The 19,181-nt window shown below is 41.1% G+C and overlaps 2 long non-coding RNA genes across 2 annotated transcripts in view; both read left to right on the top strand.

Moving 5' to 3' along the window:
- The first annotated feature begins 579 nt into the window (after positions 1-579).
- LOC115272723 overlaps positions 580-19,181 on the top strand; it is a 34,161-nt gene continuing 15,559 nt past the window's right edge. The window contains exon 1 of the long non-coding RNA XR_003900423.1: positions 580-662. This is a non-coding gene — a long non-coding RNA (uncharacterized LOC115272723). The remainder of the gene's footprint in view (positions 663-19,181) is intronic.
- Positions 1,020-2,186, top strand: LOC115272722. Its single transcript, XR_003900422.1, has 2 exons — positions 1,020-1,256; positions 1,922-2,186. It is a non-coding gene; the product is annotated as an uncharacterized LOC115272722 (long non-coding RNA).

Raw genomic sequence — 19,181 nt, forward strand, 5'->3', positions numbered from 1 at the left:
GTGTCTCCCTCTCTTTCTCTCCCTCCTATGCTAGCACTCTGTATCTCTCTCTCTCAAAAATAAATAAACATTAAAAAATTAAAAAAAAATAACACTGGAATGGACATCTCTGTAGATCAATAAATATTTGCACACATCCTGCTTTTTTAAATCTTTTTTTAAATATATTTTTGAGACAGAGAGAGACAGAACATGAACAGGGGAGGGGCAGAAAGAGAAAGAGACACAGAATCTGAAGCAGGTTCTAGGCCCTGAGTTGTCAGCACAGAGCCTGATGGGGGACTCAAACCCACAAACCATGAGATCATGACCTGAGCTGAAGTCAGATGCTCAACCGACTGAGCCACCCAGGCGCCCCATATCCTGTTTTTTTTTAAATTCAGATAAATTCTTAGGACTGGAATTCAAGAGGATTTAACCACAGTTGGTTGCTACTGCCCCCTTTCTAAGACCCATTCTGATGTCAGTGATATTTCACTGTCTTGTCTGATTGGGCAACTCTCAGTTTTCCAGAACAATAACCCATTGTCTGATTCAATGAGAGAACTTGAACATTTCTTGTTTTGAAATATTCATAGGTTTTTGTTTTCATCCTCCTACCATTGCAAGCACTTAAAAATACAACCTGGAGAAGTGGCATTTTTCTTTCAGAAAATGAATTGGTAAGTTATTTAAATGAGGATGGGTAGTTGTTTTAAATTATTACCTTACGCAAACCTCTAATGAAATGAAGTCAGTTTACATCTTTAAATAACCTTTAATATTTGTACAAGTAAATATCTCCATTTGACGATAATGGAAATTGTCAGAAATTTTCATTTCCCCACAGTTTAGCTCACTCACAATGGCTGTCAGGCAGCCAAATGATCTGACGCAGAGCACTGCTAATCATTTCAGCAGAAGACAGTATTTCAAAGGTAAAGGAAAGGAGGTGCAGACACTAATGAAGTTTTATTATCAGAACATAGAATTAAGAATGTGACAAGAGACAATGGTGCCAACGACATGTAGTTAGAACATTAAAGCTTGCTAAATCTCTAGCTGAATCTCAGGGACAGAAATGTCAAGGAGGGTAGACAGATGAATACGTTCAAATGGAAACAGACCAGGTCTCAGCTTCTCTGGTTGGAAGAAAAGCAAAATACAGAGCAAAACAAACAAATGAAAAAACACCTCAGGAAGCAAACAAACACACAAACAAACATAAAGATCCAAGCCAATCTATGATCTGTAAAATAAGCGAGGTGCAGAATTGCGTAAGTATCCCTGACTTAACCAAATGATGATGTCGGCGTGCTTGGGTGGGATTGTGTATGTAAGCTGGCTCCAAAGGACCACAATTCTAAGGATTCTAGGTTTGAAATACTGTCTTATCAGGGATTTGTAATTATTTTGGAGGGGAGGGGGAAGAGAGATGAAGAGAAAAGAGTACAAAAAGAAAGGAGGGGACAATCCATCTTCATCCAAAAAGGAGCCCACAAATATCAATCTCGGTGAGATGGCCACTTCAGAATAGCTCTTGTCATTTACTGTTCATTCATTCACTGGATACGTATTTAGCGTCTGTACGTGCCAGGCACTGCTCTACTAAACACAGGGGACGCAGGAGTGAGTAAGACACATGAGGCCCCTCTTCTCAAATTGGATTCTTTGGGGGCTTAGAAAGATAATAAACCAATAAGAATATAAAGTAGCACTACATACTATGCCAAGAATTGTCACAAAGTGAGGTGACAGAGTGCTTGCGATGCTACTTCATACGTGCTGTCTTAAAACAAGTCCACAAGTTCTTTGGTGTTCCCCTTACTAAGAGGAGAAGTTTAGGTCCCTTCCCCTTGCACCTGGGTGGCCTTTTGACTGCATGGAAGAATGGGATGCAGAGGAAGTGACACTTCATGCAGCCTCTTCTGGGTTTTCTTAGAACAGGGACTCTAGGCATCTTCAGCTGAATGTAAGAAGTCCAACTAACCTAAGGCTGCCATGTGGAGAGACCCCTTGGAGGGACACACAGAGAAAGAGAGAGAGACCTGAGCAGCCAGGTGTGCCAGCCCCCAGCTGAGCCTTCTCAGCCTACATGCCAGGAATAGGATGATGAACATTCCAAGAAGCTCACTGGACAGCAGCCACCTGAGAGATGCACGCCCTCAGACTCCTGAACCAAATAAATGATTTTTTTACTGTTTTAAGCCACTGTTTGGGGGTGGTCTGTTATAGGGCAATAGAGAACCAGAGCAGGGTAATCTAGAAGGCTCCTCTGAGAAGATCACATTTGACCTGGACCCCTCCATGACAGGTAGGAGCTAAGGGAGAGAGAAGTATATTCCGGGCAAGGGAACAGTGCAAACATTCAGAGACAGAGTCGGATTTAGCAAGTTCAAGGGCAGACGGAAGGCCAATGCGACTGGAGTGTAACATGATGGGAGTGGGATGAGAGGAGTGCCAGGGTGTAGTAATGTTTTTAAAATATTAGCCGTTGTCAGGATTGTCATGTGCCTCCTCATGCCAGGTTCTTTCCTGGGAACTGGGCTGCATGAATTACACGACCTTACAGGAACTTTGGTTTGGGGCGAGGGTACAGACTTACCCAAATAACATACTAGAGTGATGTCAGGTCTGGTCATAGTCACTTTCCAAATTAACATGGAGATGCTGGTACAGCCTAAGGTCATTTTTTATCCTGTCCCAGTGGCAAGATTGGTGATAAAGAAATGTTCCCAAGCTTCTTCTCACACCACTGAGATTCAAGGGGGAAGAGTGTGTGTTTTGATACTGCCATTTTACTCAAATAGAAGAGGACTAAACGCCTTCTTGTTTTAAAAGAAATCAATCCAGGGGTGCCTGGGTGGCTCAGTTGGTTGAGTGTCGAACTTCAGTTCAGGTCATGATCTCATGGTTTGTGGGTTTGAGCCCCACGTCGGGCTCTGTGCTGACAGCTAGATCAGAGCCTGGAGCCTGCTTCGGATTCTGTACCTCCCTCTCTCACTGACCCTCCCCTGCTCACGCTGTCTCTCTTTGTCTCTCAAAAAAATAAAGAAAAAACTTTAAAAATCAGTCCTTTAGATTAAAAATTTGGGTACATGTAATTCAAAATAATATTATATAGATATTCATTTCAAGAACAGAAAAAAAGGCATATGAATACCTTTAAACTGTCAAATCGCCTGGTCTTAAAAAGTAACTTTGCAGGTTTTGCCTTGTTTAAACTGATGGCCTATCTTGTGGCTAATGTGTAATACACAAAATACAAATATAAATGACATTATCAGAAAGTGAAGGGAAATAGCCTGCGTCTGCATTTTGTGGCCATTCAAAATGCCCTGTGACTTGTAGATGAAGGATTCTCTGACCGAGGGGCATGACCAGTGAATGTGACACACAGAAGACCTGCTCCGCATACAACCAGGCAGAGGTTGCTTTCAAGGAACTGGACAGAGAAGAGATAGAAGATAGTGAATCACTTGATATTTTATTTATTTAAAGCTGAGACGAGAATAAAGAGTGATAGCCATGTTACTCTCTTCAAGCACATAGAAGACTACCTGCTGTGTCTCTCGCACCTCTGATCCCTTTGCTCATGCAAAACGCTGACTTTTCATGATGTCTCAAAGTATAAGGACTCTTTAGATGCAACTGATGCAAACTCAGTTTAAATTGGCTTAGGCAACTCACAGATCTAACAGGAGAAACGTATCAGAGGACCATAGGGAGAGGAAGGGGGAAAGAGAGCTGGGGAGAGTGAGGGACACAAATCATGAAAGACTATTGAATACTGAAAACAACCATGGACTGAAAGGGGAGGGGGAGGGAGGGAGGGGGTGATGGTCATGGTGGGGGGCACTTGTGGAGAGAAGCACTGGGTGTATTATGGAAACCAATTTGAAAATAAACTACTAAAAAAATAAATTGGCTTAGGCAAAAAACAAAAACAAAAACAAACCCAAACAAACAAACAAACAAACAAAAAACCAGACTTCATTAATTCACAGACTCAAACTGTGGAAAAAGTAGGGTGGAACTGGGCTCAGGGAAGCCAAGATCAAGGACCTTCACTGCCAGGAGGCTCTTTTCCTTTATTTTCTGCTTGTCCTGCCCTTCGTCTTCACTCCATAGATCAGATTCTTCAAATGGCAGGAGACACGACCTTGGGCCACTCTAAAATTCTATTCTTACAACTTGTTACAAAAATGAAAAAGAACTGTTTCTCCCAGTTTCTATTTGGGGACATTCCCCCAAATACACTCTGATGGGACTTGAGTTACTTGGCCATCTTTCTAATCACTCATTGTGACCAGTGAGGGGTTGTGACTAAGACAAGAGGAAGCAAGATCTGTTACTAAAGGTTTGGCAGGTGAGAGATACTGGGCAGATAAAAATCATAACATCTTCTCCCCAAAGGGAAAGAATTTAGTGCAGTCTGATTTCAGAGTTCACAGATCTATGAAGCACCCCACTACTGCTGTCCACCACCCTACACATAAACCTTGGGGTTTACCTGCTGGTGAGACACAAAAGGCACAATTTCTATAATTCAGCTTACTCAGAGTTTGAATTTCCTGTTGCAAAGCACTTATACTTCAAGAACACAGATTTCATGGTACCATTGGCTGCTCAGAGGGAAGAAACTGTTTAGCCCAATGCCATTATTTGATGCATGTGACAAGATTCAAGACATTTGTGTATAAGATACCACAGATCTGGGGGGAGGCAGAGGGAAGAAAGGGAGCAGGTGTCATATCGAGTGGGTTCTGCTGAGAAAGATGAGGGAAAGAATTACGAGGACACTGGCTGGAGTCACACTATGCAATGCCTCCCTTTGGTGGTCTTAAGTAACATGTGTATCCTTTATCAAGATATTTTTTCAGAGTTGGATTTGGCTTAGCTCTATCACAATGTTAGGAGTGACTGGACGCTGCCTAATTATAGTATGTGTGGTATTTTCTGCTCATTCTCCTTCCCCCACAGCCTTTTCCCCCCAGCAGCACCCCACCATCACACACTTCTATTACACACTGAAGCACCTACCAGCCTGAGCTTTTGGCTACATTAGTGCAGATAAAGGTAGTAGGGAAAATGTGGATGATAGGAAAGCAGCAAGATATAAATCAAAAGGATGAGGAACTACAGACCAGAGGAAAAGTATATATAAGGAGAGGTGAATAGAAAAGATAAGATAAGGTAAAGGGGAAGAAAGAACCTCTTTGAGCTGAGTTTTAGGCTGTCTTTTCTGGTTCTTAGAGTGAAGGAAAGGAAGACCTTTAAGGGCTCTGCTGTATAGGTAGGAGATAGAAAGACAGAGAGAGAGGAAGTTACAGGAAAAGTAATCCCAAACTTCTTTCGGATATATTTTTTTAAACCGTGGGCAAAATATTTTAATGGATCATCACCAAAAAGAACTAAAAACCGTGTTCTTCAAATAGTACTGATTTTTTTCTTCTTTTTTCTTCTTTTATTGAAGTATAGTTGACACTCAATGTTCTGTTAGTTTCAGATGCACCACATAGTGATTCTACAAGTTGATACTTTATGCTTCACTCAGTTCAAGTGTAACTACCACCTGTCACCATATAATGGTCTTATAATACCACTGACCTTTTACCCCTGTGATTTATTCTTTCTATGGATGGACGTCTATATTTCCCACTCCCCTTCACCCACTTGCCCATCCTCCCAATCTCTTGTGTACATTTATTTATTTATTTATTTATTTATTTATTTATTTATTTATTTATTTATATTTTAGAAAGAGAGCACACAAGAGCAGAGGGAAGTGCAGAGGGAGAAAGAAAGAGTCTTAAGTAGGCTCCATGCTCAGCACAGAGCGCAACGTGGGGCTTAATCCCACAACCCTGGGATCATGATCCGAGCTGAAATCAAGAGTTGACCCTCAACCAACTGAGCCACCCAGGCCCCCCTGTTGTGTATTTTTAAACATAATCTTTTTAATTCCTAGGTACAGACTCGAGTGTTGAAAATGTATGTTTACATAAAATCTTACACATGAATATTCATAGCAGTATTATTCATAATAGTGAAAAAGAGGAAACAACCCAAATGTCCATCAACTGATAAATGAATAAATAAATGTGGTATGTCCATATGTGGAATATTACCCAGCCATAAAAAAGGAAATGCTGACACATACTACAACATGGATGAACCTTGAGGACATTATGCTGTGTGAAAGAAGCCAGTCACAAAAGTTATGATTCCATTTACATGAAATATCTGGAATAAGCAAACTTTAGAGGAAGTAATTTTGTGGTTGCTTAGGGTTAGAGGTGTGAAGTTCCTTTTTGGGTAGTGAAAATGTCCTAAGATTGATTGTGGTATTGGTTGCATAAATTTGTAAATATATTAAATACAATGATTCCATTGTATACTTTAAGTGGGTGAACTGATCTGTGAATAATATCTCAACAGAACCATTACAACAACAACAAAAGCAAACAAAAAGTCAGAGTGTTGGGGGAGAGAAAAGAATCATCCAGAATCAGTGTAGTTGTCTGACTACAGTGAGTTTGAGTAAATAGACAATCTTGAAATTGCAGGATCCCCCAGAAATGACCTATAGTACTAGGCTTATGTGGTTTTGTGGTTTGCTGCTATAAAGTCATAATGTGGTAGACCAAACTGGAGTGCCACCAGCACACACATCTAAGAATTGTCCTTCTCTTACCTTTGCATCTTGTACATTTCATCCTGGACAATGTTTTATAATAACTTGTCATTTCATAAAATGTAGGGCAATGTTTCTCCAAAACCACCTCATTTCTAGTGGCCATGGCGATGGTAGGGAGGAGACTGAAATAATTTCCTCTGCTAAGCAAAGGAAAGCAAGTCATTCAGGACACTTTCTCACCCTGTTGTGCATTTGGTGTGTAAAAAAATTGTAGCATTTGTCTTTCAAATTAAATTCTTGAATGTGGATTAGTCATTGTTACTCATTTCCATCATCTTTATGGTGAAGAGATATTAATAGCCAGTAGATTTGCAGCAGGGTACAAATGAGAGCTTTAGTTGTATTAACTACCAAAAAAATAATTTATTTTCTCATTGAAAACAGTAGAATTTCACCTTTAACTAGAAGATTTGTGCTCTTGTCAATTGTCAAGGAAAAAAGAGTTAATCGCTAAAATGAAAGGTAACAAATATGAAAACCTGAAGTTGTGTGCATATATATAACAGTAATCACTTACTTTAATGATTTCAATGTTTCTAGCCCCTGGCAGAGGCACTGACTAGGCGAGAATGTAGATATGACTCGGTTGTGTAATCTGTGAACCTTGGCAATGTACTTAATCTCTCTGAGGTTAAGTTTTCTTAGCTCTCAAATAAAGATCATAATTCTTTTTTAAATTAAAGTGTATTTATTAATTTTGAGACAAAAACCGGAGGAGGGGCAGACAGAGGAAAGAGAACCCCAAGGAGGCTCTGTGCTGTCAGTGCAGAGCCAGACTCAAGGCTCAATCTCACAAACTATGAGCTCATGACCTGAGCCAAAATCAAGAGTCAGAAGCTTTACCAACTGAGCCATGCAGGCACCCTTGAAGGTCATCATTCTTGCTCTGCACTCCCAGATATGTTTTATTTCTTCTTCTGTCCAAAGGCCCAGTTAGCCTGTGAATAATAATTTGCTATTTTCTAAAGAGCAAAGCATTCAGGCAGCCAGCCAGATTACCTGTTCCGGAAATTTGCATTAAGAGATACAGATATTGGCAGTTGACGGTGCCTAGTATAGTTGAGGAGACATGATGGCTGCCATGCTGGACCATGTATGAAATGAGGAAGGACAGGAACTGTTCAACAAAGAAAATTATGAGTAGAAACCCAAAGAGAAACAGGGATAAAGGAGACCATGTGGCCTCATGGGAAACAACCTTGGATCTGAGCTTCCCATTCTAGTTCACTGGGAGACTAGTTATACGAGGCTGTTATCCTTGGATTCCTTGGGCTTTCTAAATGCCTGTGCCAAGCTTCACTTTTACTTACTCTGATCAAGTTTGAGTGTGTTTCTGTTTATTGCAAAAAAAAACTTTTTTAAGGTGGTGGGTATGATGTAACCTTATTTAAACATCTCTACTACCTTATAGAATTAGATTAAGGATCAAATGCCTTCCCCTGATCGAATGTAAGCAGGAGCCATGTCTTTTTAATATGTGTGCTACTAAAATATTTGGTTAATTGAACTGAAATTGGTTAAGTGCATGAAGATACTTTGAAAACTATAAAGCACAATGCTGATGGAGAGTGTTGGGGTTATTAATAATCTGATTAAGATTTTGTGAAATCCCCATTAGTCATTTTTGTGTATCTGCCACAATGAATAAAGCCAACATAAATGGCTAAAATACACAGAAATTGGGTGAATTTTCACTTCTTTATTGGAGCAGTTGTAACTGTAACCTCCTAAGGTAAAAGAGAGGCAGGGAGTTCTCCCCAGCTAGTCCGCAAAGCAGTTCCTGTCCCAAAACCAACATTCAGGTCTCTGGAATTAGAAAGCACGTTTGTTCATTTGGTAAACTTTCTAGCATGGAGCTAGACAAAAAACAGGAAAAAAAACAGATTTTCCACCTCTTCTAACTTCTTGGCTCCTCTGCTGGAGATGAGCAACAACAGGAAGTAAAGAACTGAGTCTTTCAGTTTCACATTCAGTGTACATGAGCGTTAAGACAGTAACTAAATCCCGTGTTATGGAGGAAGTGCTTCAGGGGATACCCAATTGTTCAGGTTATCTCTGTTGGCCAACTTCAACTGGTCACTCTACTTTACCAGCCTAGCCTCTAGGCTACCTATTAAAATGAGGAAAGAAGGAGAAGACAAAACCATTCAAAATTAAAGAAAGACATAGGTTGAAAGAAAACGTGGACAATTTTCTTCATGGTGTGGCTACCTATCTGACCCAGACTTGTAGTGGGTCTCGTCCTGTGGGAGAAGAAATCTTAGATGCAGGGACATTATAAAGAGCACATTCAAATTGATGCCTAGTAGCTGCCTCACCCCAACTGCTGTCTTTGGTCCCCTTGAGGCTCGCTCTGCTGCATGCAGGCCTTAGCACGGTCTAGTCCTACCTCTCTGCACCGCCATATTTGGCCAAACAGACATGTCGCTAGGACGGAAAGGAGGCACCGTCTTTAAAATATCCCAAAAACCTCTCCCCGTTTCTGATACAACCTCTGGGTTTTAATTACTCTCTGAAAGTGAGAGCCATCCCCAGATCCTTCGGTGACATTTTCCAGTTTCCTGTCGGCTCCACTTATGAGAAACAAATGGGCTGGCTGGCCTCCCTCTAGATTGAGTTTTTCATGAAGTCATTACTTCTGTCACGGGGAGTATTTTCAAATTGAAAAATCTGAAACAATAAATGATGGTGAAGCAGTTAATAACTGTTAAGAAATCACATTTGGAAAATTGCATTTAAGCAATAACCTTTCTCCCTGTAATTAAATGACAGAAAGGTCCTGGTTTTAATTAAGTCAGCAATTTATAGTTATGAAGCTATACTTCACTATGCAGATTAGCAAATGATAGGTCACAGAACACCCTGAGTGCATTTTGAGTGGGCCTGATATGGTAATTACTCCACTGTTCAGTGGTGACCACATTGAACCGTATCTCTAGATGAAACAATTTTCTTTTCCTTGCTCCATGATGTATAACTAGGATGAGTAAATGTACCACGAGCACTGGCTTGCGCATCTTTAAATTAAAATGGATTTTAAATGAGGGGGCATGAGCGGAGGGAGCGTGTTTGAAGAACAGCACCGCGAGTGAATGGGCCACTAGTCAATGCCTGGGAGCAGAGAATATATCATTGTTTTACAGGGCTTTCTATCTTGCGCCTGAGTGTTTGCTGCAGATTTATGAGGAAGTAAAATGCTAATGTTAGTGTATTTATAAACATATGATGGGGGTTTCATCTATAATTTATTTGCTGGCCCTACTTTCTGCCTCCTAGGAAAGGAAAATGAAATACTAGGTTGGACAGCCAAAAGGGACATTAAGATGGCTTTCACATTTTATTTAACTAACCCCCAGCTCATATTAAACGTTGATGATCACATTGTGAGATCTTTCTTGAAATGTTTATTGTGTCTTGTCTCCCAGCCTCGGCTTGTGCAGAGCGCCAACAGTTACCAAATGGCTGCAGGTAGCCTGGTAGGTGCTAGTGGGAAATTGTGTGTGTGTGTGTGTGTGTGTGTGTGTGTGTGTGTTGCGCACGCGCGCGCACACACTCACATCAGGGGCCTCAGAGGGAACAGAAAGTCCAGCTCCTGGAAATATCTTCTTTCATTTCCCTTAAAGTTTTCATGAACATCTGAACTCTAAGAAATAATTTTTTTCAGGATTCGATTTCTTCTTCAAACCCCGTATTTTCATGCCTTTCCTCATGGAGAACACAGGCTGCAGAGGAAGGTATCAGAGCATCAAAACAAGCATCAGAAACTGAGCACATCCCACGTGGCAGCGGGGCTGAGGACAGAAAGACCCTCACCCAGAACAGTTCCGTGGTGGCAGTATTTCTTCCGGACGGACGGGACAGTAGCCGTTCTGTTTATCAGTCCTGGCTTCATGTCCTCTGTTTCCCCACAACACACACACGTGAAGGGGTGAAATGAATCAGATCTGAGTTAAGCTGACCAGTGAATCCCTGAATGTGTCACAACTAATAGTGATTCAATAGTCATGAAGCCCAGTTCCAAAGAATCAGAGGCAAACCAAGATTCTCCTAAATCAAGAGTTTCTTATTTAAAAATATTGAATCTCTTTCTTGGAGGGGATAAAAGTAATGATACAAAGGTACTTTCTACTCTTCTTCCCTTGGGCTTTTTGGAATCCTAGAAGAGGAGTCAAAATTTTTGTATACCCCCCAAATTGTATTATGTTTAAAAGGAAAAAAATATCATCACAGCATTTTAAAGAATCATGTTATGCATGTTTAATTCAAATGTCAGCTACATGGATATTCCCAAATTTTCCAGCCTACTAGGGACATGCTGGCCTTTGAGATTTTTTTTTTCTTGAACCCTTATCTAACATGTGGTGGGGAAGGGAGGAATACAGTGTTCTTCTAAGTATCTTGGGGTGGTTCTTGGGGTGATTCAGATTTTCTAGTCATCTTTGATCTGAATTACTATTTTTCTGAATTCTACAGATACTCTTGTTTTGCCTTCTATGTACATCACCCCTTTTCTGCTCTGGGTCCCCCCAGTGGGCATCACCCCAATTACTTTGCTCCTCGGAGTGCTTCTGGCCCGAGATTTGGGAGGACCTTTTGAAAGTTTGAGGCAATGGATGGAGTAACTTCACAGCTCAGCGAATAAATTAAAATAGAACTTCAGACTGTGCTTCAAGGCCTTTTGGATGTTCCCACTACGAGGAAGTTCTTAAAGGAGAACCCACTTCTATTTCTGTATTGACCTCAATCTTTCTTCTCTTATCTGATTTGCTCCTTTCTCTCCCAACTTTCAAATTCCCATTTACCAGTCCACACATTTTGGTCCTCTTCATCCTCCTTTCCAGGCCACTCCTGCCATGGTTGGGGGGCTTCATCCTTGAGACCTGACTATCTTCTCTTCCTGGGAGGAATTCTGCTTTCATCTTCAAAAATACCACATTCTGGTTCTGACCACCCATGTAGAAATCAGAAAGCCCTACCACTGCAGGAGTGAGGCATGTTGGGGGAAAGGCAGTGGGGACTGAGATTCTGCCCAACTCCATGAGTTTGACTGCACTTCTCAGATGCTCAGTGTCATTAGCCATGGTCTTCTTCAGAAGACAGTGCATTCTGCAGTTGTATTTTTGTATCTTAGATCCAAGAAGCCAGTTGCCTTCTGTGTTCAGATGTCTCCCTTGATACATGTATCAAATTATGTCTGGTTCCTGGCATCATTTTAGAGTGCAACTTGGAAAGGCAAAACAAGAAGAAAGCATTGGCCAAGAATTTCCTTCGGACTTGCCATATGAGTGGGGGAGTCCTATCACAGGGCAGATCCCAAGCTTGTGCCCCTGCTAGCTGGGTGGAGAGGAAGAAGAAAATGGGGCAGGAGAAATGGAGTCATCTTTGGTTGGACAGACTTGGATACCGGTTCAGAAACAGGTCCTTTTTCTTTTTTCTTTTCTTCTTAAAATATTTTTTAAAAATATTTATTTATTTTTGAGAGAGAGAGAGCAAGTGGCAAAGGGGCACACAGAGAGGGAGACATAATCTGAGGCAGGCTCCAGGCTCTGAGCTTCCAGCACCAAGCCCCACACAAGGCTTGAACCCACAAACCATGAGATTATGACCTGAGCTGATGTCAGATGCTTAACCAACTGAGCCACCCAGGTGCCCTATAGGTCCTCTTTCTTTACGGGGTAAAGTAAAACTGCACATGTCCAAATCTGGCTGGAGATATATTTCTGTGGGGTAAACCTTAGAGAAACGTTTCTTTTTCAACTTCTCCCACAATCGGGTCACCTGACACATAAGGGAAATGTCTGTGGCTGAATTTATAAGTTAATAACGATACATACTAAAGGCTCCTCCTGTTCCTCCTTGAAGATGTGATGTGTATTCAACCAGAATTAAAATGCAGATATCATAGAAACCAGTGAGTCTGGCAGGAAGAGTCATCACTTGACTTTCTCATGTATTCATGACTGCAGCTGCACTTCATGCAGGTATGCTGGGCAGTAGGGATATGAGAATGGATAAACCAACCAATGCCAGGGAATCCGTTCTCCCGACCCACATCAGGAATGGTGTCAGGGAGGAGCATAAGGGTAGCAGACCCACGAACAGATCATGATAACACTCTATCAAAGAACTTAAGAGCTAGACTTGGAATCCGACCATGGGAGATCAGACATTACTTCCATTACTTATTGGCTGTATGATCTCGGCCAAGTCACTTAACCATGCTTTGCTTCATCTTCCTCATCATCAAAGGGGAATAATCATAGTATCTATCTCATAGCATCATTCGGAAGACAAAGAAATAACAAACATTCATGGGGCATGTCAAGCACTCAAATGTTACATATCACAGTAGCATGTGAGTCATATGATGAGATGCACAAGACGACATATAAGAACTCTGAGAAGGGGTAGCATCTAACTCAACCAGGAGGATTCAGTGAAGGCTTTTAGAGACCCTCCTCTAACTTTACACTTGATGGCCGTTCAAGTAGTGCTTGCAGTTAAGAAGTGATGGGCTAAGCATTCGTGAGAATTGTGGACACTCTTGAGTTTTATCCTAGGATTCTGATCCTGAGGATTGATCAACAAATTTCAACTCATTTACTTCAGTGATTGGAGTCAAGACTAATGTGTTGGAGAAGAGAAAACAATGTTCGTGGTGCTGGTGGCTGTAAAACAAAATCATTACCAGTGCTTCTTTCCTTCATTATATCTTGGCAGATGGTCCCCAAAGCCTCCTTTAATGGCAGATTTCATGGTACCATTAGGTGGATAAACTCTGAGCCTTTAAGGCCACAACGTATCTCTCTTGTTCATGGAAGGGCAGTGTGAGACAGCTCCCTGTCCCATGCATCATTGTAGGAGCTCTCCCAAAAAAGTTGCCACGACAAACAGAAGTTTAACTTCCTGATCTTCTTCAATACTCCAGTGAATTATTATCAAGTGGAAATACATGTAATTAAGGTGGGCGGAAGGCGGGAATTGAATTATGATAAAACTCATGCCTGCTGATGTGTTTGATGACAGAGGAGAAAATCATAAAGGGAAAGATGATGAATTTCTGTCTTTTCTCTGGGAATAACTGACTTAGGATCAATGTAATGAAAAATTGTCAAGTGAACACAGAATGGCACAGAGAAAAGATAAGTTTTTGATGGAAATGTATTAGCTCACAGCAGATCCACACTTTCCATCTTGATCTCTGGGGGGGATATTCCACCAAAAATGTATTACTTGGAGAACAACTATGATCATGTCCCTTTTCTATCAAAAAGCTTTCAGTGACTTTCCTTCATTTCCCATAGAATAAAGTTCAAAGTCCTGAGCATGGCATTTAGGGACCGTTATAACTGACCCCAATCTCCCTCACTAACTAACCTTATCTCCTCTTTACCTAATGTACACATATGGACATGTGTGTGCATATACATGCACACACACAGATCATGCACTCTAGTACACTCCAGATTAAGTATATTAGTATTTCTTAAATATACTGTATTCAGGTACTTAGCTCATGCCAGAATTCTCTTCCACCAATCTCTAATGATCAGATTCCAACCCCACCTAAGATGCAGTTCAAATATCTTTTCTTTTATCAAGTCTTTTCCCAGAGCTAGAATTAATCTCCTCTTTCTGATCCCATGGATTTTTTCTATATAGTAAGTAATACTTGCCTAAGAAATACTTGTATTACTTAGTAATGCCATATACCATTTTAACTTTTTTATTTTTATTGATAGATTTTCTTCCTTATTATCTTGTTAAATCTTTGAGGGTAAGAGCCATGTCTTACTCATTTTTATAGCTTTCACTTTGACTGGAATAGTGCATTATATGATATTGTCTTTAAAAATAATTCCCCCATTTTGCTTTGGCTATCAGGAAGCTCAAAACTAAGTTTTCAGTTTCAGTTACAGTAGCTCTTCATCTGAGTTTTCTGTTCTGATGATCTCCCCACTTCCATACTGGTTTCTCATCTTTGTACTCTTATTTTATTGTTTATTGTATTCTTTTGTTACAAACTACTTCAAATTAGTTTTGGAAGTAGACAGGCAGAAAGAATAGTTACGAAGTTTGAAGAAGTCAAGTCAGTATTGTAGTAAATGTATACTTAAGCTATGTTTACTTAAGTTATCAGATATTAGCATTGTCAGGGAGGGAGACAAGGGAGAGAAAAAGAAATTTTAAAAGTCAGATAAAGATAATGCAGTTGACCCTTGAACAATACAAGTTTGAACTGTGTAAGTACACTCATACCTGGATTTTTAAAAATAAATACATTATAGTGTCTTAAGTGTATTTTCTCTTCCTTATGATTTTCTTAACATTTTTTCTTTAGCTTTCTTTATTGTAAAAATACATTATAATATATATATATAATGCACAAAATACATGTTAGTCAATTGCTTATGTAATTAGTAAAGCTTCCAGTCAACAGTAGGCTTTTAGTAATTAAGTTTTGGAGGAAGACAAAAGTTACACGTGGATTTTTGACTGCAGGGACGTACTCTGTCTTGTTCAAGGGTCAACTGTAATAGTATCTATATTGAGACTTGCAGCCCTTCAGAATTACATCTGATCGTCCCAGAAACTTTGTGAAGAATGTATAAGATAGGAATCTTCATTAATCTTCATTTAATCCATTTAGCATGGATTGAAGCAGACTGAGGCTTAGATTAAGTATCTTGCTCAAGATCACACAGTTAGATCACACAGAGCCAGGTTAGAGTTTTGTGCAGCTCTTTGAAGACCTTTTTCTAAGTCTGACTCTAAGTACCAATCTACAAAAAAGCCATCCCAGGGCAGGCAGGCTTGGAGTTGTGGGCTTAGGTTGGGAGTGGCTGTTCACTGCTAATATCGTGATTTCTGGCTTCTTCCATTGTTTCCCCATCCAACTTCCAACCTGTGTTAGAGAATTGCTTCTTGACTGTGATTCAAAGAACAATCTTTGAATCAAAGGTAGATGAGTTGGGAAACTTTTGGCTGCGCACAACTGAAAATCCAACTCAAAGTAGACAAGAGATAAGGTTCTTGATTGACTCGTATAACTGGAAGTCTAGGAGTCAGATGGGCTTCGTGATATGCTTTATCCAGTGACATCTACCTCCTGTTACTTTCTTGATTCACCTTTTCCCATGTGCTGGCCTCATCTCAGGCCAGGAGCAGGATGTTGGCAATCTTTCTGGGACTCAAAAGAAGAAAGAGAATCACTTTTGGGAGCTCTCCCAAGACAATAAAACTCTCCCAAACGTAAAGCAAACCTTCTTTGCATTCCTTTGGCCCCTAATAGATCTTATAATCGTTCCTGAACACAACATTTGAGAAGACGGAATTAGCTTCAGCCAACCAGACCCATCTAGAAGTGGAGTCAATTTCTCTTGAGGCAAAGGGAAGGCAGTAGAGCGGAGGACAGGTAGAAGATGGAAAGAATATTACCAAATCAAAATGGGAATATTGAGGTTCTATTAGTCTTTTATTCTAAATAAACCTACCCTGTCCCTTCTGCTCTCTCACTGGGCTATGCCTGAGACATTTTTTTTTAAATTATAGCCCTTCTTAGTTGATTTATTTACCCCTTTTCCCTTCCTTCATCTCTTTCTTCTTTTCTTCCATCATTCATTCATTACATATTCTTTGCACCACGTCCTGTGCTAGACATTGAGGTGCCCAGATGGTCTGGACATCACTGTCCTTCACATGGGGAGCGCCCTTCAGACATACATAGCCAGTGTCCTGCAGACTTAGTTAGCCGCCCCCTCAGGTGTCCAGCAGACGGGACATGGGCAGTCCTGAGAGTTATGGCACTAATCAGGAAGTTTGTTTCATTTAAAGGACAGAGCAGTGAGCCAAGGAAGAGTGATTTTTGTCTACCCAGAACCGAAATATCACATTAAAATGCCTCCCAGCACCGAGAGGTTTGTCCATTAAATTTAATTAAGCTTTCTTTAGAGTCACATGTCTCAGGAGATCTATTACACCCAGGGGACACAGCATTTGCTTTTGCCAGCCTTTGCTTGGCTCTTTGCTCTATTCTTTCCAACCAGAAAGCCCCTGTGCCTCTATTGTCTGCCAGAATGTTCATATTTAGTGGCCAAATACAGACATGTGAATTGCGGAAATCCTTCTTCCACCGGCCTCTGGCAGATTCTGGCTTCGGGAGCATCTTCAGCTAGAGCTCTGAGGTCCAGGAGCTTTGTTTTCCCTCTTAAAAGGGAGTGTCTTTAACAGAGGTTAACACTATATCAAGGACAGCTTCTCTGAGTCTCTGTGATTCTTGTATCTCCCAAGCAGCTCAGACATTCTGGAAGCTGAGATTCCTTCAAAGGGACCAGCTGGGAGAGGCATGTGTCCGAGCCAGCCTCAGAGTGGGTGTGAATTCCGCAGTTCCAAAAAGGAGCAATTCCCTCTGGTGGGCTGTCCGAGCCAACACTTACCCTGGCAACTTGCTTGGGAGTGGAAACCTGGCATGCTGCAGGCGAAATATTTTAGTGTTTCCCAGCCCTGGAGACCTGCTCCATCCTTCTCCACTCAGAGGAACGGACATGCCACTCAGAACTGCCACATTAATGCTGCTACTGAAAGCAGCCACTGACGCTCCAGTTGATAGCTAACACAGGCGTGCACACACCCCTTCTCATCCCCCAAATCCCAGCGCAGAGAGCTGAAGGGAGTGAGTGTTCCAGTTTTCAACCGCAGTTTTCCCAACGGTATTTTTAGAATGTTAACAGGTACGGCAGAGACAAGGGGTGGCTTTCTGGCCAAATGTCAATAAGTGGTATTGGTTTAAACAAAAATAAACAGGTTTCTTGCAGAGGACCTGGAGACATGGCTTCTCCCTGGGTACATGTATATTATTAAATAAAACAAATGGGAATGATTTTAATGCCAGTTACTTGATCAAGATCAAGTAAAAACATTATCTAGTGTTTGCGCCCCAAAACAAGGTTTCAGGATTAGAATTCCTTTCCACCAATAGGCCCATGGTAGGAGGTTACATGACTTTTGGCTTCAATTTAGGCCTAGCCTTATCAACAGAGAACCAATGCCTAGCTTCTTCTGATTTGGCTGACAACACCTTTGAAGCCCTATTTGGACATATTTGGTGACTGTGAGTTAGATATCCTTATGGAGAAAGTAAGAAAGCTCAAGGCCAACCAGAATCATGTTTCTGGGTAAGTTAAGTCATCTGTTCTTTATGATTTGGGTCTTAGTTTCCTAATCCATGGAGTAGGATGGGTGATTTGGTCTTACCTCTAAAGAGTTAGTCAGTCCCTCTTGAAGTCTTTTATGACAATAGCATGAGAAAGTGGGAATTAGATCAAAGGAATGGTTGCATCTGTTTTTTTTTTCTTTAGAATGTGTAATAGACTGAATGTTTTGGACACCCCTCTCCACCCATATGTTGAAGGCCTAGCCCCCAATGTGGTGATGGTTGGAGAAGGGGCCTTTGGGAGGTAATTAGGGTTAGGTGAGGTCATGAGGGTGGGGCCCTCATAATGGGATTAGTGCCCTTATAAGAAGACACACCAGAGAGCTTGCTTGGTCTCTGTCTTTCTCTCTGCCATGTGAGGACACAGTGAAAAGGGGGTTTCTGCAAGCCAAAAAAAAGAGCCCTCACCAGGAGCTGAGGCAACTGGCACTTTGATCTTAGACTTCTCGGACTCCGAAACTGAAAAAATAAATTTCTGTTGTTTGAGCTATCCAGTCTACAGTATTTGTTATGACAGCCTGAGCTGATGGATTTGGATGCTTAGGTGACAATAACAGAAACTCAAAAGCAGATTTGGCAATAAGAAAATGTGTCAGCTCATGTATCAACACCCAGTAGAAGGGCAGGCTCTGTGATTGATTTAGACCCATGTTTCCAGCTCTGTTTTCTGAGGTTCTCTTGTCTCAATCCTCTGCTACATACCAATGTCACCTTCAGTGTGACACTGAGGTGGCTGTGGTCATTCCAGGCCTTGAATCCCAGCAGGACAATATCCATGGAGAATCTGGCTTTCCTGTGGTTTCCCTCTTAACAGTAAGGACACTTTTTCCAGACACCCCCGCCCCCATCAACTTCCCTATATAACTTATTGGTGCAAATGAGACCACATTTATTCCCACATTAATTCTTGAGGCCAGGGGAATGCCATGTTCTCATTGGGTTAGCTGTGAGTTCTTAAACAAGAGGGCAAAGGAGTCGCTGGCATTAAGCTTGAGTTGTCCAGAATCCACCTTTGGAGTTGAAATCAACTCCCCATCCACTAGACTCCACAGAGCCGAGAGGGGAGTAATGAGTATTCAAGAGATCGCCAAAGCACTTACCTCATAATCCTTCAATTTTACTTTATTAAAAGGATTTTAGAATCTAACCCAGAAAGAATTTCACATGAGCCAATATCCTATGAGTACTTATCATTAAAAACCTCATTCCCAGATCCATAACTTATTCTTTATTACTAAGAAGATATTATACCATAATGATACCACTCGTGAATTACCAGAATGAATGCTA

This window comes from Suricata suricatta, chromosome 11 (assembly GCF_006229205.1).
Source record: "Suricata suricatta isolate VVHF042 chromosome 11, meerkat_22Aug2017_6uvM2_HiC, whole genome shotgun sequence".
Taxonomy (NCBI): domain Eukaryota; kingdom Metazoa; phylum Chordata; class Mammalia; order Carnivora; family Herpestidae; genus Suricata; species Suricata suricatta.